Source organism: Uranotaenia lowii, unplaced genomic scaffold, assembly GCF_029784155.1.
Source record: "Uranotaenia lowii strain MFRU-FL unplaced genomic scaffold, ASM2978415v1 HiC_scaffold_126, whole genome shotgun sequence".
In the NCBI taxonomy this organism is placed as follows: domain Eukaryota; kingdom Metazoa; phylum Arthropoda; class Insecta; order Diptera; family Culicidae; genus Uranotaenia; species Uranotaenia lowii.
Window position 1 is genome coordinate 18,740 of NW_026597255.1, and position 22,969 is coordinate 41,708.

The 22,969-nt window shown below is 33.4% G+C and overlaps 1 long non-coding RNA gene across 1 annotated transcript; it reads right to left on the reverse strand.

Annotated features, from left to right (window-relative positions):
* Positions 1-11,208: 11,208 nt before the first annotated feature.
* On the reverse strand, positions 11,209-12,396 carry LOC129759229 (uncharacterized). The gene is made up of 3 exons (XR_008740143.1): positions 11,913-12,396; positions 11,611-11,842; positions 11,209-11,543 (listed from the first exon to the last, which is right to left on the reverse strand). It is a non-coding gene; the product is annotated as an uncharacterized LOC129759229 (long non-coding RNA).
* Positions 12,397-22,969: the final 10,573 nt, after the last annotated feature.

Consider the following 22,969-nt stretch of genomic DNA (forward strand, 5'->3'; position numbering starts at 1 on the left):
CATTCTCGACTTTATCAACGTTACAGTTGGCGGATCGTTATTGAAAAACTTATCCGGTACAACTGTGTTCGATGTTTACTCTTGGGCTCGAACTCGCGGACATCGCCTCAGGAGACAACGGACTTGCCAACTGAGCTATATCACAAGCCCATAACTCTTAAACGAATCAAGCAAATGGAACCGAATTTGGCATGGGCGCATATTTGGGAACGTGACATGTTCTAATGATTGTTTGAGACCTCTTCCTTCTACCAGCGGAGAGAAAGGAAAGAGGGAGGGAAGTTTCATACAATTTTTATTGCATAACTCAAGAACTACAATAGCAAATGTAACCAAATTTGGCAAGGAACGGTATTTGGGTACGAGAAATGCTTCTATGAATATTTGGTATCCCTCACTCCTTCAAAAAGGTGGATGAAAAGGGGGAGAAGAGGTCTCCCTTACAATTTTTAGTATAACTGAAGAGCTGATCGAGCAAATTGAACCAAATTTGGCATGTGAGGGCATTTGGATACGAAAAATGTTTCTATTATATATTGAAGCCCAACTTTTTTTCGGCAGAAATTTATAAAGGAGGAAAGGGGGACTTCCATACAATTTTTTTGCATAACTCGAGAATTAATAGAGCAAATGAAATAAAATTTGGTATCGAAATGTATTTGAGTACAAAAAAACTTTTGTGAACATTGAGTTCTATCCCCTCCATTCAATGGGGAGAACAGAAGGGGGATGGTACTTTCTTTCAAGTTTATGCATAACTCAAGAATTTACAACGCAAATAAAACCAAATTTGACATGGGATGGTAGTTCAATAGGAAAATTTTTTTTATGTCAAACAATTACTTTCTTGCAGTGGGATGATAGAATTAGGAATAAAGTAAGGGAAGAGGAAAGCTTATATTTAAGTTTTTTTTTTTACAAAATCCGAGATATGGACAAAACTTAACATGGAAAATCATTTTTGTATGATTCTATGATTATTTGACACACCATCCTCCTTTCAGTGAGTAGGTACAAAGGAGAAGGGAGGTGAGCCCAATACAATTTTGTTAGCATAAGTTCTCAATTTATGCTAACGAAGCCAACAAATGGGAACAAATATGGCATGGAAAGGTATTTGGTTACGAGATATTTTTCTACGATTGCTATAGACCCTTACGCTTTACAGTGTAGAGAGGAGAAGAATTTTTTTTGTAAATCTTAAAAATTTATCAACCAATGGAACTATATTTGATATGAGAGGATCAAGATTCAGAAAATAAGTTTAAGACATCTCTGTGTTAAAATTCGAAACTCCAGCTGCAGCTTTCATTTTATAGCGGTTGCTTATGAATTATATTATAATTTGATTTGAAATAATGCCAACAAAACAATAAAAATTTGAATAATTTTTTAAAATATCATTTGCTTTTGAAAGGTGTAGCAAAGCACACCGGGTCAGCTAGTTTCATATAAATTATCCAAAAAGTTGTATTTCACTTTTGAATGTAAAAATATGTAAATTTAAATGTTAACATATGAATCACCAAATGTATGTATTTCGTTTCAAATATGAAAAAAACATTTGCCATTATTAGGGGAGAGTGGGGATACTTGATCCCCTTTTCTTATTTCCACCATATCTTTTTGGAAAAATTTAGCAACTCGCCGTCTTTGATATTTTCTGACAGCTTGAAACTCAAGCTCAATGCTCCAAAAATTAGAACGATACTGGAACCCGTTGATGAACTAGAAGCATTCTCGTGGGAGTAAAAAAATTGCGATTTTTCTGAAGTTAGGGGAGACTTGATCCCCTATTGAAGGAGACTTGATATTTTATTCAGGAACCCCTAATCCTTGTATTAAAATCAAACAAAACCCCAAGATAGAATGTTTATTAACTATTTTGGTCATGTTTGTTACCATTTCACAATTTATAGCAGACATAAAAAGTAAATTCTATAACTTTGTCTCAACGCTAATAACATTGCATACTTAAAGGCGCTATTTTTTATAAGTAAGAGAAAATTAATTATTTTTGCTCTTTTCTTCAGACAATTGTTTGATAAATATTAGTTTTTGGATAAATATTAGTAATTTCGTAATCAGCAATCATAACGATCAATTCAGAAGAAGAATATGCCGTTTGGAAGGGGGATCAATTGTACCCATAATCAACATTTTAGAAAACATTTTCTGAGAAAAGTTGAGAGTTTTCCATTGCTTTGAAAATATGGCATTATGAAGTTCATTTTACGCGCGAACGATTGATACATTGGAACAAATATTTTTTTCATAATTTTCCCATGTGAGGAACAATTTAAAGTGATGAAAAAAAGATCTTCAAGTTACATTTTGTGAAATTTTTCACACAAAGTTCAATTACTCAAACAATTATTTCGTTAAAAATTTGTAAACTACAAGCATTGTTATTTTGCTCATTTTGGCACATTTTTCTAGAACATTTGATCTTTGTAAGACATTCCAGTTTTCAGATATAGCTAAGGAATCAAGTATTCCCAGGGATCAAGTATCTTCATTCTCCCCTAACCCAAAATCAATCTAGTGCTAAAGAGGTATAAAAGCACGGGCCTCATTTTTTACTTTGCACTAAAACTTGTATGTATCTTATTGTTAACTGTGCTCGGTGTGTTTCGTAGGATATTTTTGAGACTTTAAAATACATTGATGCTGATTTTTTAGACAAGAATTATAGCTTCCACTGGCTGAATTTATATGTAAAATATAAATAATACCTATATGTTTTCACGACTTCAAATAAACTTTTGAAACTTATTGAAACTGAAGAATTCGTCGAACAAAGTTTGGCTCATCTTTCTCGCAGTATAATGAAAATAATTCAGGAACTCAGAAGGTGATGTCCTAGGTAGGACCAGGCCTTTAAAAATTTATTTGAAAATTAAAAATTCGATCTAAAAAACGGTAACCTGAGACTATTTGACTAATTGTCCTCATAAACCGGTATTCTTAGAGAGTTAAAAGTGCATGATGCAAATAATATCATTCTTTACTGAGCATTTTCAAACATAGAAAATTAAATGAAAATTCTTAAATGAGGGTTATTTAAGTTTGTTATTTATGGATGTGTGATAGTAAAAGTACAGTAATAACTAAATTGATAAGTCAACAACAAGCTTAAAACGCCAATAGCCAATTCAAATTAAAAAATATCCACTCCGGGTCCTGGGTTTAAAGCAGATGGATTTCTACAAATTTATTCAAAATATGTGTACAATGTACACTGTACATAGATTGAAATAATTAAAATGGGTTTAACTAAATCTCTCTTTTTAGTTTAATATAAATAAAGTTTAATATAAATATTTTCCCGTTTGTTTGGATAACGTGCCGCTATCAAGCCTACCCCTTTTCTGATAATATAAAGTTACGATGTGTTTTGAAATTGCTGAAGCGCTGTAGAAAGCATTTAGTGAAATAAATTAACGATTTTCAAAGAGAAGTTTATCAAAATGCGCAAATTTTTGCACCATCAGCCAATGTGGATTTTATTTTTGGTATTAAGAGAAATCATTACCATATAAAACTAGCGTGGAACTCGGTGGAACTCGGAGCAGTTTTGAGATTCAAAATCTAGTATTTTGTTCACAAATATCACTTTTTTAGACACTTGTTTTTACAACATTTGCTTCGGTCAGGAATAAATGGTGTATATCAACGTGTTGACAGCTCTGGTTTCAAAATGGTCATAGATCAATTACTCAGATTGAGTTTGTAATCCAACGAAAATTTGTTATCTCAAAAGTGTTTTTTTCGTTAAATAGAGCAAACATTGGCCTACCACCAGCTACTGAAAGCTAAAAGCTACTTTACTTTTGGAGTTAAATCACTTTCACGTGTTACAGATATCATTTATATAATGATGTACTAGAACAGATTCTATTGATGAACTCGAAACGGAAAACCGGTTAAATCATCTTATTATTTCTTATTCTCAAATTCTGCAAGTTCATTGCATCAAATAAACTAAGAAACTAATAAAGTGTCTAAAAAAAGTGATATTTGTGAAAAAAAACACTTGATTTTGAATCTTAAAATTGCTTCGAGTTCCACCGAGTTCCACGCTAGTTTTATATGATAATGATTCCTCTTAACACCGAAAATAAAATCCACATTAGCTGATGGTGCGAAAATTTGCGCAATTTGATAAACTTCTCTTTGAAAATCGTTAATATATTTCACTAAATGCTTTCTACAGCGCTTCAGCAATTTCAAAACACATCGTAATGTGCTAAAAGATTGTAGATCTTAACTTTTTCCAGCTTTGTTTCGAAGACTGAAAATGGTTTTGCCTTACCTACAACGATCCAGATTTAAAACACTGTTTTTTCAAGGTTTTATTTTTAATTGCATTGCAACTCCTTAGAATGAAATTGTAGGACTTTGACTTGTTCAGTAAAGTTATGTATTTTGTTAAGATAAACAACTTTTTAGAAGAAACCAAAGCTCTAAAATGCTTAACAAAAAAGTTAGCATTTTTATCTAGCTATTGGTGAACCCCTTGACTCTATATTTTATTTCAAAGTATGCGCCTTATAAAATTATGCAATATTGTCGAAGACATCAAAAGTCTATCTTTTCATCCATGGGCGCTATTAATTTAGTTCCGCTAGATTGATGTTCTATACCAGTGTGGCACTGATAGCAAATTCTTATCGTTAAGAACAAATGAACATTGTTTTTGAGTTCATATTCATTTCTACTTCTAAGTTTCTACTCTGACTAATTCATAGATTTGCATGATATTAAACCATTATTGTTTTAACCATCAACTGGATGAATTAAAAAAAAAAAAGGTTGAAAAATTGATGCAAATTACTTTGGTTACCGGTTATTTGAAATTTATGCCAGAAAATGTTCACTCTTAAATAGTTTTCACTTTTAAAAAAAATGAAAAACATAGAAACAATTCTTTGAGTTTTTTTGAGTTTTATAATTGCTTACTGAACTTTTGAGGCATTTAAACAATTTGAAATGTTATATAATACTACCCCTCCAAAATTAAAAAATACCATACAAATAAGGTTTGGTTTACCATTGAGTGTTAAAATCATATTTTTCAATTCAATTTCAAGGAATTCCTGAGAAACGGATCGTCAGATTTTCTCATTCCCGGGAACGTTAGATTGACTGGGGAATGGACACTCTATTTCCAACCCCGACGGGATTTTGCGTTTTGCCTTCCTAGCTAAGGATCAATTATTTCTGAAACAATGAATCCAGAATGGCAAAATTATTTTGCATATTTTTTTTTTATCCAAAAGCACATAGAGCAAGAATTTTTACGGCAACCAAAATGATAATTTTTTGAAAAATAGGCCCATTTCCGATTTTCTCGTGCTTTAAAGTTTTTTTTAACGACAACTGCTTGTTAAACAGTTTTTATAAATATGAATTGTTAGAATAAAATATTTAGAAATATTGTGTTCAAAAGGTATGTTAAAATAATGATTGGTTTTTATTCAATACCGAATTCAGTAAGCCCCCTTTTGATTCGGGGTTGAGTTTTAGAGGGCTTGAAAACTGTCATCAGGTTTCTCTGGAAAAGTTCTATAAAACATAAAGGTGCACAATGAGGATGTATGCGATTTAAACGTCAAATAACGCCGCAAATTTCCAGCCGATTTCCAAAAATAAACAAGTATTCTTCAGGATATTTTATGTCATTTATTCCACCCGCATTTTTTTATATTCGTTTATTTGAAACGGCTCAATTCTGTAGGTTTAAGGAGCCATATTGTAGGGGAAAGGTTTCCTAAATGGGCCTATCGGGTTAAATGCGTCTACGGCCATTTGTCGAAATGGCTGACAAGACAACATATAACGCTTTAAACATAAAGCAAGAAAGAATTTTTGAATAAACCAACTCAAATAAAAAATTAAAATATTCATACAAGATTTTGATACCATTTCATGTAATATTTTGATTTTTAAAAATTATACGTAAAGAAGCTCACAAAACAAAAAGCTGGTTGGTTTTTGTTTCTTATTCAAATTTACCTTAGAAGTTAAACAAATTTCAGCTTTTATGATGGTTTCATAATGATTGGAAAGTGGAATAAGCGAGTGTTTTTGTGCCCCCATCATGTTTGTAAAATGCCGCTGTTCCAAAATAACTGTTTAAATAGAATAAATATATGATTTTTATCATTAAAACTTCAAATCTAAGCTCTAATTATCATCTTAAAAGTGAATTGGGGGTCTCAAACAGATTTGATTAAGTTTTTCTTCTGGATTGAATTGATGGGATAACGTTTCTAGCATTTCCAATAAAATTATACCGGAATATTGCCAAAAACAGAAAATATGCCTAAAACATAAATAGGCGCATTTAGCCCGCACGGTTTGTGGTTCGGCAATTTTGACAACAATTCTAATAAAATTGATTTCTCAAAAACTGAAGGAAATTTCTACATAAAAATTACAGATGTCTGCTCCTGTGTATACAGTTTTTGTACAAATATTCGATGAAATATTTTATTAAATCAGTGATCTGCTTAATAGGCGCATATAGCCCGCTTCTGCCCTATTGTTTACTTTTTTAATTAAATACCACCCGCAATTGAAAAGCAAAAAGCAGCTCTTTCGTGAGCATTTTGCTGACATACCAATGCTTGGTCAGAAATTTTGGCTTTAAAGTGGTTATTCCAGATCGTAGTCTAGCGTAAAGTTCGGCGTAAATTTTACTATTCAAATAAGTATGTTCACAGATAAAAGTGTGGTACCGTAAATTTCTCTGAACAAGGAGGAATGATCAAATCACCATTTTTAGAGACAATGATTAAAATAGTAAGCACGCACAGTCTTCACAACTGAACGATCGTTTCGGAGTTATTCAACTTTCAAATCGGATAATCCTGATAGCGCACCATGTATTTGAACGAAGAGAAGTATCTTGCATTTTATAAACATAGTTTTTAGGGATTTCATTTTCTGGAAACACCTATAAATTGGAAGAGCCTTTCAATCGAAAGAAGCAAATAAATACTGAACAAGAACACTAATTACTGATAAACATTCGGAAAACTATTAACTTTTTATAAAGCAGCAACACTTATATTATGTTTTTAATGCATGACTTTTTTTTAAATGAATACATATAGCAATAACTGATTAAGTTAAACAATATCAATTCAATTTGAATAACGCAACTGATCAAATTAGAAGCTCATCAAAGTTGAAACTTAATTATCAAAACTGCTTTTTTGTTTCAACACTAAGATTGCAAGATTATTCGGGTTTATCCAGGTTTTCCCGAATACATAATCCAAAATTTAACAAAAGTCCGGATTTCGCCCTGATTTACTCAATTTATTTGCAAAAACAAACGAAAACATACAAATTGTTCTCTAAACATTTTAATTTATGCGTTCAAAACGATTTTTTTAGCAAATGTTATAAAAATATTCATAAGAAGTTTTTTTTTTTCAATTTTCAAATATGATTTTAAAACTGCTGATGAAAACCAATTTTTTCAAGTTTTTTCCTTGTATTTTGTAAAGAAATTTGGATTTGGATTTGGATCAAATTTGCCCGTATATTGCCCCTAAAGATCAAGCTTGTCTTGTCAGTTGGAATAAATTTTTTCAAACAACAATTTTTCATCAGGATAATTATAAGTATAATTCGTGAAAGGTATTTCTCTATGAATTTTCGATCATTGCATGTTTCCATCGCCTTTTCCTGATAAATTGGACATTGGAAATGGACTTCCGTTCATAAGTTGATGTTTAACAGTTCATTTACGACTAGCGCTTTAACGTTAACCCAATCATCTCATACAAATACATATTGAGCCTAGCTCAAAATTTGTGGCATATTCCATATAATTATGACCACAAATCAGGAACTTAGGATTCATTTATTGGGGTTAGAATAAAAATAATAAATAGAAAATAGAATATAAAATTTAATAATATTTAGTTTACTAGAGTTAACACTAAATGAAGTGCAATGATTTTCTGTTGATGGTAAATTTTTAAACATGATTTGCTTTCCAAATGCAAATGCAATTCCACGTTTTTTTTTTAATTTTTCGTCTCGATTATAAAAATACTTCTTACAGGAAATGTCTTTTGGGTTGGTGGCAAAGGGATATAAATATAAGCAAATTACTTGGTGGCAAAGGGGTATAAGTGCTGCACTTATACCCCTTTGGCTCCAAACAAAAAGAAAATTTCAGTGAGCAGGTTTTTTTTCAACGAGATCAAAACATAAGAAAATAGTGAAATAAAATCATGAAATAAAATTATGATTAAATAGCATATGATGTTTGACAATCAAGGATTCGTTCTCGATTTTTTTTTTTCATTTTATCACTTATACCCCTTTGGCTCCAAGGGCCTCATATTTAATCTGATATTTATCTTGTACATTCATTGAAATAATGAAATAGAAAATTAGAAATACCTTTTAAAATTACATTCCACACACGTTTTTACAAATTTTTAATGTGTTTATTATAATTTTAAAGAAATAAATATCTTTTCGAAATAATAATCAAAAATAAAATGAAAAAAAAAATTGTTTTTGCCCGCTCACAAATCTTATTTCTAAAATTTGACACGCCCGGCTGAAAATATTGTGAACGCATGATTTTGATAAAGCTCCTAGATATCGTCAGCTGTTTTTTTGTTTCTGTTGGGATCTCAAAAATTTTAGTTTTTGTGATGGTTCTTGATGTGCTTCAAAATATAGTCCATAGAGTAGAAATTTGACGATTTGGAGACTATGTATCTGAGGCTTTCCTTACGAAAAGGTAGAGCTCATGTTAAGGAATGTTCGAATTATCTTTTTGGACTGTGATAAACGGTAGATCTTTTTTAATGGTTCAAATTTCAAGAAAATGTTCAAAAAATATTGTTTTTAGTATTTCCCTGGTTTTCATCCTGTTGGAAAAAATATAAATCCTTCAGCTGACCTGAAGAAAACACATTACGTGAAGCTTAAACAAATCGATTCATCTCGTTAAAAACGCTCTCAGCACTTTCGTGTAGGTTACTTATTGTTTTCGGGTGCTGAAAAGTCAATCACCATAGAGCACCCCGAACGGAAACAGACAAAAAACCTCTCCAGAAGCACTCGAGCCACACATCACCCTCATCATCATCATCGTCATTTCTCAGCACCAATTGTAGATAGCTGAATAAAGAGTGTGGAACCCCCCGGCTGAGAGAACGAGAACTCAGCAACCAACAACCAAGCCCAACTCATCAACTCATCAAAAGTGGGTTGCTATACCTATAGAAAAATAACCAGCAGAAGTACAAAGTTCCTTCATTCGTTTTGTATCAAGGACCCCCCACTGCATGCATCAGCACCTTCCACAAACAACGCTTGGCGGTTGATCCACTCATCCAGCCAAACCCTTCAGGATTGGACGGATCGGACTCCCTCACCATGCATTGAATCACTCTCAATGAATTTTGGGCGGAAGGAAAGGCCTGAGGAGAGAACTTGAAAGACTTGAACCAACTGACTTAACAGCAGCTAAGATTCCAACCTGTCTGGGCTGGGCCACAAGCAGAGATTTCTGCTGACTAATCGTTGTAATAAATCCTATTGTCTGTCTGCTGTAGTTGCGAGTGTTTGTGCGCGCCTTGTCGAAGATCGTTCCTTTCTCGGGGTTGTGGGATGCTTCTTGTTGCTGGATCTGATGGGTTCTGCAGAGCCGTTTTTTTTTCACTCAACATCTTTCTCTGGCTCCTCATCCTCACAACTCCGAAACGTTTTATTTATTTACCTTGCTCTCTATATAGGCATGTCGAGTGGTTTCGGTTTTAGGCGCACAGTAGCTGTGAGCTGTCGATGATGGTGCGATTCTCAAGTGATTTCCTCGTCCAGAGGTTTCCATTATTGTGTTTTTTTTTCTCGATTTTTACTTCAGCATGCTATTTTTCAAGTACAGAACAGCAGCATCAGCATTGAGAGCCTTGCTTGAAGAGCAAATATACCTTCAACGGGAGCTAAGATTATTTAACTTCAATGATTGTTACATAACAGCTTATTGATAAAAGCTTATTGATAAAAATTATCATCTTGTCGTAGTTTACTAAATAAGTTTTCAAAGAATGTTTCGATACTTATAAATAAATGAAAAAATAACCGTCATTTCAAAAATCGTGTAGTGTTCAACCAAATTTTGGCTGCGTCCTGTTGTTTACATCCAAGTGAAGTAAGCGTTGTCATTTTTGTCGTTTTACGCAAAGAAATCTGAAAGTGCGTGGCCTTACTCCTAAGCAAAGATTATGGATTGTGTAGAAATGGGGCTCTATTAGTGGCCTTTCAATCAGAAAACTAGCTAAGGAAGAAGGTTCAAGTGTCGGAGCAGTTCAATCCGCGTTGAGGAAGTATGGAGAACAGTGTATTTTCGCGGATTCCCCTGACCTTACAATGGACAAGAAGATCAAGGATTACTACAAACGGCACCCTTCGGCTTCAGAACGGGAAATGGCCCAGAAACTAAGCACCTACACACTTCATCTTTTCTCCTGTGGTCGGAACGATTTTGTCCTGTATTTTCAACAGCTGAAATTACAGGACGATTTCAGGACAGCAAAACAGTTCAGGAAAACAACTGTCAAATCGTCCTGTATGTTCGCAATGGTTGTCTCCTGTATTTTACAGGTTGTTTTGAAATAGTTCTGAGCGCTCAAGATGGTTTCTGTCCGAGATTTGTAGTAATTTCCGAAATCGATTTGTTGCCTACTCTTCCAAATTAATCCCAAATTTTCTTTTTTTATTTCAAAAACAAAATACGATTTTCGAAACTGAATTATTTATTTCACATAGTTTTTATCGTTCTACACTGTGTAGTGCACTCGACATTATCACTCGAATTCACTTAAATTGTGTAATGACTACCCGTTAAATCGATGAAAATCTCGGCTGGCATCTGCTTGGCCGGAAGGTGTTGTTGTTACTTGCGCTTGGTGGGGCCTTTTCCTTGTTAAAGGGGTGCTAATTGTGTTGATTCGAACTTTCGCATGCATCGGGCTACCATCATTCTGTTCTTTCCATCCCAAGAGAAAAAATATACATCTCTGCAACGCTTTGACGTCGGAATCGTCTGACGAACATTAATTTTTTTTAAAAATAATATATTAAAATAACAATTCAGCTATACTCTTAGGGTGGTTTACGAGAGATATCTGATCGGCTTCCTCATCCGCTTCTTACTCGCGAAGAAAATCGTCATTTTCGGTAGCTTAAATGTGCACCCGGTTACTTTAAGGCATCCGCAGGCACAAAGGAACATCTTTAAGTGCTGTCGAAAAAAAAGAAAAGTTATTGGTTTCATCGAATATTGCAAATTTAAATGTTACCACGCTTTAACAACAAATAAGGTCACCTCTTTTGTAGCGCAAGTTCCTCTTTTGACTACGATTCCTTCTCCGGTCATCTTCCGTTTTTGGAAACCCTTGCAGGTTGTTCTTTCCGACCAATTGAGGATGGGGTTAGTGTCCACTCGAAGGGATGTTTTTCCCTGCTGATCTTATTTTTGCGGCGAGTGTTGTAGCAGTCGTCTGAGCAAGAAAAGAAGTTCAAATTATGTGCAAAATTTAATCAAAAAGTAAAATTGGGTATATTTACCTTCTGTATCTCTTATCACCTTTTTCTTGGTTTACAGATTGGCCGGCCTGGTTATCCTTGAATGATTTACTTGCGTAATTTGCTGATTAGTTTATTGTTTTTTTTTTATCTTTTTGCGTTGGCACTTGGCATTAGCACCTCCCGCACATCCCGTGGATTTTTTGCGACGGGTTTAGATCCGTTGAGAACGTTTTTTCTATCATTCGAGCCGGTGGTTGAATGGTACTGAAACCTAAAAAACCGAAAAATTGCAAAATACCAAACTAAATATTCACTGTAGTAAGAATATTTCAATTACATACTTACAGCACCACATTGTGAGAATTTCTTTGGACTTCTCGAAGCAGAATTCCGCCCATTTCGGAGTTGCTTTAGTTTCTACTGCCGTTTGCTTTGATTGTCTTCTGGTTCTATTAGTTCCAAACTTTATACAAGAATTAAATTTCATAGAATCGGGTATCGTTTTCCGCTGGTTTTTCGAAGTAATAAGAAACACTTCCAGGTTGCTACGACGTCCATTTCCGAGCACTTGACCCTCTCATAAATTCGGAAACTAACCTCAAACAAAATCTTCATTGCAGTTGTCACACGATAGAATGAGATAAACAACAGTTGTTTACTCACACATAGGTAAGGAACGCGCGAAACCAGATGAACCTTGCGTGATACAGATGAAAACTGTTCTGAGTACAGGACGATTGTTCGAATACCTGTGACTTCGTTAACCTTTCATTCCGAATTTCAGGAAATTAGGAACGTCACGAAATTCGGACGGGTAACCTTTCGAATTTCGTGTATATTTTTCCTGTGATTGGGAGGATCATGGTCCCGAGCGGAAAAATGCAATCTTAGTGTGTAAGGCTCGAAAACACTACGACTAATTTCTGACCAAAAAATCATGTTGCGTTATCATGGAGGTTGAAACCTACAATACACTCGACTATAGGCATCAGCAAAAGCCATTACCATGGCAATTTGACACTCCTCGCTGAAAACCGCTATATCTCTCTTGTTTCTGGCCCAAAACCTCGTGGTATAACTCAAATAAAAATTTCCAGTTATTATTTAGCTACAACATCTCAGTTTTTCGGGGTAACATTGATCAGCGCACTATGAGGTTTGAGGCGGTAAGAATGAATGAAAGAGTTATCGTCAAATAAAACTGAAAATATCACGCAAATGGGTAATATTTACCCATTAATGAGTATAAATTTAACAAAATTGTTGCTGATTTGTCATAATAATATTTCCTTATAATTGATCAATCATTTCACTTATTTTTCTCTTGAGTTTCATGAAACGTTTTGATTATATTTATCATTAAATTATCAATTAGTCAAATAAACGGCTTTTAGACAAAAAAAAAGAAGAGTCGAAAAGCTCTTTTTGGAAAAACCATGTTCAAAGAGTTTATCGGTTTTCTATATAATTTGGAAAAGTATGTCTCAATCTACTATAACTAAATTAAAAAAAAGATCTGAAAATCTCTTTGAAGAGATATACGCCAAAAGGGCAAAAGTGTATTAAAACTAATTTCGAGAAAACACGCTTTAAAATTGTTGTGTTTGACCATTTTCCATACATTTTTCGAACATTTGCAGTTTACTTTCGAACTTGAAAGTATGAGAGTGTAATTTTAAAAATCTCTTAAATTTAACATTGAGAATCGTTTAGCATTATTCACTAAAAATCGATCATTTTTGCACTTATACCTATTTGGCTCTGAGTGCCTCATTTAATTGTAAAATAACGATTTTTTTTCAATTTGTTATTGTTTACTGAGCTTTTACATGATATTTTTATATTATATTATATTATATGGTATATTTATGAAAATAAACCAAATCCATATATATTTTATTGGCATCTTGCACTGTATTTTGAACATCAATAATGAAAAACGAGACAGAATTTACAGTTGGGTAGTAAAATTCAACTAGAACAGGTTTTATACTGAAAAATCTCTTAGAAAAACGGCTTTATAAAGCAAAATTTGGACTTTAAAAAAGTGCAATGATTAAAAAAAACACTCAAATTTATATTCATCCTGTTCATGAAAAGCTTTAAAATTCACTTGTCAAGTCAAGATATTGAAAAATTCGGAAAGAGTTGGATTGAGTTGAGGTTGAGGTCCGTACTTTGAAAAATCAATATTATTTATTATTTAACGCTACTTTTTTCAGTCATACCATTCTGTGTTTTTTTAATTTCCCTATTAATTTTTTCTAAGGAAAACAGTGAACTTGAAAACTTTGGAAAATAGACAATCATTTTTATTATACTTTGGGATCATAATATTAACTTTATGTTCATTGTGGTCACGTCATTTGACATTTCTGGAATGAATAAACCGATGAGATTTTAAATGCCTTGAAAAGGTTGACGTACATACATAAGTTGGAAGGGATAATTAATTTCGTATTGCGTAATATTTTTACTATTTTTCAAATGGAGTAAAATTTGTAAAAATATTCAAGTAACAAAAACGACTTATTAAGATTAATCTACGCTAAGGTTGCCACAATGTTTTTAGCACGTATTCGGGGCGAAAAAATCCGGAATATTTTCACTTAAAAACCTGGCAAAATCAGGAAAAATGATTTCAAAATTGTCGACCAAAACTCCAGGCAATATCAATAGCAAATCAATTGTAAAAAAAAAACTTGAAAAAAATTGTCCATCAAAAGTTATCAGCAGATTTTATATCATATTTCAGGCGTCCACAATTCCTTGCATGATTCTTTTTATAAAACTTACTCAAAAGATCTCATTTTTGATGCATTAATAAAATTTTCTAGGAATTCAACTTGATTTTGAGTTGTTAGATTTGGCAAAAAATGTGAATTTAAATGCTAGCTAGCATTTTTCATTGAAATCTGGACATCCGAGGCGGCGCCGGCTTTTCCCGAATTTTGAATAAAATATACGGGCAAACCAAGATAAAACCGGGCAATCTGGCAAGTTTAATTTTTACTTGATGGAAAACTAGGCAATTTTTTTTATAGCGTTTTCAAAAATCTGTTAATTTTTTTTAATACTCCTGAACAATTTGTTTTTTTTTTTGGTCCGCCAGCCCGTCTCATTTCAGAAATTTGGCCCGCCTGTTGAAAATGTTGGCCGCCCATGTCCTATATTATAAGTTTTTTTTAAACAATTTGTGTTAAATTAATCTAAAATAAGTTTAAATAGTAATTTTCATACAAAATTTACAAAAAATCCAAAACACCAAAAAAATATTTTTTCCACCTCATTGTAAGGAACTGCCCTATAGTGCAGCGGGATAGCTTTGAACAATATGGAAGTTTTCCACATAATCACCAATAACTTAGTCTTAACTTAAAATATGTTTGTACAAAACTTTTTTCTGCGTTTAAAAAACTTAATGCTGAAGTTTAAATTGGGAAAAAACTTGGTTTGATTTTGAAAATTTCAGAATGTTGAAATATCTTTTTATTTCGAAGGCTCGCAAACAAACACCCTTCCTGATGAAATAAAATCGTTTAGAAGCAGCAGGTTGATTTATGCGACAGTTCAACTTTTATCCTTTGTAAATTTATAGTTTTGGTATAGTTTTTGTTGTATTTCGAGGTACATTTTTAATATTAAAAAAATAGGGTCATTTTCCAAAAAAAAGCCAGTCTACGACAAAAGGCTAGAAACCCTATGAAATGGTAAAGTTTGAAGGAAAAAAATAAAGAGGAATAGTGCGAGGGCCTAGAGAAATGTATGAAGGCAAAATTAATTTTTTTTTGTTGTTAAAAATTTTCAAGTATTGTTAAAAAAATTATCCCCTGAATGTATGCAGCATCTTTGTCCATCTTTGGATTATAATTGTTGTTCGGCCTTAACATAACTAAACATACGAACTGCCTTAGTTTATCAATTACTAGCATTTGTAAATATAATGAAGGTGTTTGTATCCTTTATAATCAAGACAACTCGTAAAAACCGTTAAAATAGAGAGTGATCAATGTCACCCCAAAGCATCAATTTCTTAACAGAGACAAAATCGATTATTAAATCTCATTTAAAGTAGTAGAAAAAATAATCGAGAAAAATTGAAAAAAGTGATCAATCTTCAAGTTAAAATTTCAAGTGACAAACAAAAAACTTAACCCAGATTACAAATATTAGGTTAGCACTATGGGAGCTGTTAGAAGCCCCCTTTCTCTTTCTATTTTCCATCCTCCACTACTTGAAGGAGATAGCTGTTTCTTATAATCATACCGATTTTTTCGTACTCAAAACCCTCCATTTCTTAGAAAAGTTCTCGATTTGGAGAATAAATTGTAAAGGAGCCTCCAGCCTTACCTCCGATCTCCTTTAAAAAGAAGGGAGGGGTATCAAATCATCCTAGATATTCCTCGTATTAATTTTGCCTAAAAGTTTTCCAGCGATGGTAAAGTTTTTACAGGAGTCCTTCTCCCTCTTTTTTTCACTCCACTGGAAGGGTAACGGGATACCGAAAATTCAGGGAAACATTTATCATACCCTATAACCATACCATGCAAAACTTGTATTCATCAGCTCGATTTGTTCTACAGATATACAAAAATTCATATGGAAACCCCCTCCCTCTTTCAATTCCTTCTTTGGAAGGAGGAATGGGTTCCAAATAATCAAAGGAACATTTATTTTTCCCAAATATCCTCCCATGCCAGCTTTGATTCAATTTGCTCGATTAGATCTCCAATTATGAACAAAATTGTGAGAGAGCCCCCCTCCCTTCTTTCTTTCTTTCCCAACCTTTTTCCCTTCCTATACTTTCAATCCTATCCTCCTTCTGCAAGAAAGGAATTGTTTCACATTGAAATAATTCTCTTATTGAAATACCATGCCATACCAAATTTGGTTTTATTTGCATAGTAAGTTCATGAGTTATGCATAAATTTAAGAGGGAGTCCCATGCCTGAGGTTGCCGGATTGTCCGGTTTTATCCGGGTAGCCCGGATATTTGATACAAAATTTGGGAACAGTCCGGCCCGGCCCGGTTGCACGGATTTCATTGAATAATGTCCGGATTTTGCCTGGATTTTTTCACTTTATTTGGCAAATCAAACAAAAAATAACAAAATTGTATTGTAAATTGCTCGGATCGTCCCGGATTCGTGCTGAAAAAATTCGGGAAACCTTACTCATGCCCCTTTATGGCCGGTTCCGAAATCCAGGACCAGAGGTAGGGAGAGGGAGTTTCTTAGCGATGACATTCACAAAATCCAAAAAGGACATGACTACAACAGTCGCTTTCGTACTGATGAATGTCGCTCTAGGCTTCAGAAAAAATATCAAATGACATTCGGACAGTTATCACCCCTGCTCGTACAGAAAAACTCTTCCTTGCCAAATTTGTTTCCATTTGCATGATCAGCTCTCAAGTTATGAAGACTTACTAATTTGATTTGAGAGGCCCCCTCTCCCCTTCCATGGAGAGGGAGGATCCCAGACTATTATAGGAACCTTCCCCGGCCTCAGAAGCCTCCACTTGCCAAGTTTCACGAAAAACGGTTCAAAAGTTTTCGAGTCTTACGGAAACAGGCTGACAGACAGTCTTTCTTTCTAAATTTTTAAAGAATAGATACATGTGTTTAAAAGATAATTATTTCTCTAAATTTATTTTTAAGTAAAATGACATTTAACTCTGGAGTAAATTTCTGCTTTCTTGTTTAAATCATCATCAATCATCGTTTATATTTGTATCAGATAAATTCATTTAAATGACTCACTATAGTGTATAATAGGTAGAGATTATTTTATTATTTTGGCGAAGTTCAATATTCCGGCGTGATAAACTCATTCTCTATTTGTTGTTTTGTGTTCCAATTTATTCCGAACTTTAATAATACTTATTTGCATTAAAGTTACTAATTTTCAGTATTTAAAATGCCGTTTTAATTAAATAAAAGGTTAAGTTAGATTGAATTTTTTTTTTTTAGTTTAATTTCATGAGCATGCCTTCAAACTTAAAATTAATCAAATTAACTTAATCGATGTTAAGTGAACAATTTACTGAACCAACTCTACTGAATCTTCTCACAATTTAAAAAGTTTGCTTATCAATCTAGATCTCGAATTCCTGATTCACCAAACGAAATCTTGTTGACCCAGCGCCGGCCCCATTAGAATTCCACAAATCGAACATGTCCAACAAGCTTAAGAACAAGTCAATTTGATAACGGCAGCCTCAGAGATCATCCCACCAAAAACAAGATCCTACATGATGCGGAGCAACATTCCAGCCTGTAGACAAACTCATTCTTCAAATCATTAGACATCCGTAGACAGTTTGCAGCCACTGGTTTAACAGAGCAGAAAAGACGGAAAAAAATAAATGTTTGACCCCATACGGCTGGTAACTTCAACGCCCGAAACAATCATCGGAGGAACCCTGACAGCTCCACGCTTCCCGAGATACGCACTCGATCCCACCAGAAGAGGTTTCTTCAAAAGTTTGGAGAGTAAACATCTCGGCTCGGTCCGTCGTAGATTTGAATGGACCATTGCCCTAGCTCCAGGAAACCTTCTCTAATCAAAATAAATAACCAACTATCCATCACATGTCATGCTTAAGGCGTTTAATACTGGCTAAGTAGGAACTGGAAGGCCCCCCTTCATGCAGTCCCTTGTTTTGGCACCTTCGGCCATGCTTTTTCTAGGGAAAAAAGCTTCTCCTTCACTCGAGGTCGTCTAATAGACGAATAACAATCTTCGGATGGGAGACTAGGATAGAATTTTGAGTTTTTTTTAAATTTTTTTTGTCATTCAATTATTGCCTCTAGCTAAAGAAGCTGCAAAAATTTAAAAAGACCAACTTTGTTGAATTTAAATTAAAAAATTGTATGACTACAGACTATAGATTAATTAAATAACTTTGACATCACTTTTTAAACATTCGAATTCAAGGATTGTCGGTGGGCAAACCGACACTGACTCGTCAATATTTCAATATAATTTAAAAATCATTAAATTTGTACAAGACAAGAAAATTCACATTTTTTCGATATGCAATATGCATTAAATTTTATTCTTTTGCCTCTCATTTCTGAAACTCAAGGCTGATCATTTGAAAATAGGTTAAAATTCAATTAATCAATTCTTCTTTCATTTTCTAAGGCAGGTGAGACTTAAATTCAACTGTTTGAATCGAGCTATGCAAATAAGTTTCTCTGATAATTTAAAATCTGAATATTCAATTCAGAGCAGTTTAAAACTTCTTTTCAAAAATACAATGTAACAAATACAAATGTTCTTCATTTGATTCCTTACATTCTTTCTGAAGAACTTTTCTTCAATTTCAATCTGTCCAATGTGTACAGCGCGAGCGTTCAATCCCTTGGGTATTATGCAAATGGATCAAATTATTGCATATCGAGAATCAAAAGAAAACGATACATTAAAAATCTCGGACGATGATAGAAGTTTTGATTGACGGATGCTGTTGGTCCGAGATAATAATATAAAAACAAAAAAAATTAAAATGAAGATGCACACCTAACATAAGCAGCTCCCAGAAAATCGATTCCTCTTTCCTACAAATGTAAGCTGCCAGATATTCTTTGATCTTCGGCTCTCCTACAGTTAACATGTATCAGCTCGTTTCTCGGCATTTCCACTGAGGCCGTTGGATGTTTATTTTACACTTTTCCAACATTTCATGGCAAAAATTTTTTTTCATCTACTTCCAGTCGATTCCTTCCATCCATCACGGTTTTGCTGCTGATGCCCGATTTGTGGATGCCTTTTCCCCCCATGTTTCTCACCAGCTCTCAGCCTAATCGAATTTGCATATCAGACGCCAATTTTCAAGGACATCAAAAAGAAATGATCAACCATCATCTTTGCTTTCCTTCCATTTCCAAGAACTTTGGCCGAGAACAGCCCTGTTAGGGAAGAGTGAATGGATGCACCGGAAAAATATGCCCAGAGAAAGAATAATCATCATAAATCTGGTGAAAGAGAAAATTATTGAAAGATTTTTCAAAGATTTTCTTCCAAGTTTGATTTGAAGAATGGTCCTGAACGAAGGATTTTTTTTCCCGAAGAGCGCTTTTATTAGGATTTGTAGTCATTTTTGAATTTCTCAAACCCTTGGGACGATAAAACTTAATTTTGGTTCACACTCATCCGTGATTTTTAACAGAATTTTTAAGTAACTTTTACATGAGTAAATTTAAGGTTTGTACTTTAAGGTTGAATATTTTGTTCGGAATAATCTACATCATGTTTATTTTTCTGTGGAACTGAGCCTGCTGATGGCTTTTGTGCCAATTTATAAAATCTGCAACAAAAATTTTACACTGTACAGTTTTGTCGAATATCGTAATTTCGTATTTTTAAGGAAAAAAAGTTATTAACTGTTGAAAAGGGGTAGGAGAAAGTCGTGTAAGACGGACACAGAGGGTAGAACGGGCACTTCCAATATTTCGAAAATTAAAATGTCTGACACAACTTTAATGATGAGAATATGTTTGCCTAAGTCAGTGGTCGGCAACCTTTTGAGTTGGAAGGGCCAAAAACTTCAAATTTTCAACATTTCCGAGTTTTAAAGAGCCACATTCAAGAGTTAATGTTTTTGTTTTTAATAAAAAAAATCTATATGAATGATCAATGAACATGAGTTTTACGAAAATAACTTAAAATCCATTTTTGTTTTTTTTTCTAACTCTTGAAACACGTGGACTTAAATTTTAACATGAAGAGTTAATCACCGTAAATTTAATTTATGAATTTCATTCTTTGAGAAAGAATATTTGAAAATTGAAAAAAATATAGACGGATAGAAGATTAGAACAAGGTGAAAGATGTTGTTCTAATCTTCTATCCGTCTTTATTCTTTCAATTCTTAAATATTCTTTCTCAAAGAATATAAAATTTCACCGATGTAGCCGATAAAATAATTTCATAAAATTAAATTTTAACTTGAGCTTGAATGAATACTTTGCATGATGGTAAAGTGAAAGATTTAAACATATTTATAGAAGCAGATTATTTACAAATAATTTTTTCGACAAAGAAAAGCTTTTAATATAACAAACAAAAAGGAAATAAATTTTCTTAAAGTTACTAAGCTTTTAATGACATTCTTCTGATTTAGCTGATCGTTTCCAAAATCCAGAATTATGAGGTAAAATTCAACTTAAATTTATGTAGTCGAAAATCTCAATCTTCAAAATTTATGCTACTGACAACTGGTAGAATTTTCAAAATTCATGACATTAAGCGAACGTGTTTTCAGATTTTTAAGCAAATGCAAAATTCTAAAATCTCATTTTATGTCACATGTGATTCTTCAGTATTGTGCATTCAATGGAATGAAAAAAGGATAAATCCATTGTAGATTATTTATCAATGCTTACTTAAGCTTAGATTAGAGGAAAAAAATCTATGGTTTGACCATTATAAATCTGTAATAATCTAATTTTTTGGCCTTCATAGAAAATTTGTGGCAAATAATAAAGAAACAGTACATTAAAACTGGCAAAATCAGTTTTGAGATAATTTTAAAGTTTCAAAATAAAAATTATTAAAAACAAATTAACGGGGAGTAGCTCTTAATCGAAAATGAATAAAAATTAATGTCCGCTACTGAATCTTCGTTCAAAATGTGTGTGCTTTTGGTAAATATTAGCTGCACGCATCACACTTGAAATTCTAAATGTGTTCAAAGACTTAAAGTTTACATTTCTTTTCAAAACATACAATTTATTATAAAAATAAACTGCTTTGGAATGATAAGGTCGATTTATTTATTGATATCAAGTTTTCAGCCTGTGACTTAGTTTTCAAATAGATTTTCAGAATTGAAATTTTCACTTAATCTCAATGCTGATTCGAGTTTGAAAAATTGTCAAACTTTAATTTGTAATTTTTAATTCTTAGTTTTGGAATTTTGTATTTGAACTTCATGTAGCTCTTCGCATAATTTAAAACTCAAAACCGGGTAATATCCAGGCAAATCCTTCCAATTTTCAGAAAAATGGCAAGGGAAACACTGAAAAATAAACAAACGAAAAAATAATTTAACCAATGCACATAAGCGGCGTTCAAATCTTAACTCACAATTTTAAAAAAAAAAAGCACGCGAATTTATTTCGCTAAAACAAGATGTAAATTTGGAATTTCTTGCAAATTGTGGCTAATCCTGGAAAAAACCGGGCCATTTCATAGATATCTGGGCGGCAAGTCCCGGATAAACCGTAAATATTCAGATACATTAAAATTATAGTTTTCAATTGAAATAAATGTGATACGATTGAGGTGTTTTATCCAATATTTTCATGTTGTTACGCGACAAATTTGAAAATGTTATTCGAAATGGTTTGATAGTACTAAGACGATTTTTGAAATTTCAACTGATCACTTTTCATAGAGGGCAAGAAGTTATTGCGAGTACCTGGTGCCTCAAAAATAAAATTTGATGAGGGTTACGTTTTCGGATAACAAAACATTCATTATGGCATTTACGATAAATGATAAATTAAATCTGGATCTCTATGCTGATGCTTCAAAAAACAGTGAAAAGCAAAAAATTGTGAATTCCATTTGGTACTTTACGCATGTTTGTTCCTACAGCGGATGCGTTAAAAAATTCTCTTCAAGATCTATGCAAATCCGTGTGCCAGATCACAAGGCTGAAATATGCCCGATTTTCTATTTTTTTTTTTTTTTTCAAAAATATATGTGATATTAGCGCAGTGTCCTAAAGAGCCGCAGTTTTAAATAAAAAAAAAACCGCATACGGCTCGCGAGCCTCAGGTTGCCGACCTATGGCCTAAGTACATCAACACTTTCGAGACCCTTTGTTGATTTACAGCAAGTAATGTCTCGTAATAGTAGACAAAACAAACAAAAACTTTGAGAATACACCATTTGTTGTAATTTTCTCTACTAAGAAAATAGTCTATAACTCGCTGCATTATCGAAAGTTCAATCTAGTTTCAACGGTGGAATGTTGATTAGGCTTCTTATTGACCACCTGGAGGAAACCCGGCAAATTTTGGTAAATGGACTTGAGCAAGGAAGGTTTAAAAAAAATGTTGCTTGGTCGGGCAAGACGGACACTTCAAAGTCGAGTAAAACGGACACAACAGTTTCTCCAAGTATTTCAAATTTTTCATCGGTCTGATCCTTCAAATGCCTTCAAAAGACTTGCAACAAAAGTGCAACAAAGTCCTGGTGATTTTCGGAAACCAAATCCGCAACATCACGACGGTCCTCCTGCGAGATAGTGCGGGCATTGCGAGCCCGTGACTGCAAAAAGTTATAAGCATATTAGTTAATGGAACTGCCGATCTCTGAATTTCACTGGCATACCTGTAGAGAATATAGATAGTAAAGCCTAGTCCACACTAGGAGACGGTTC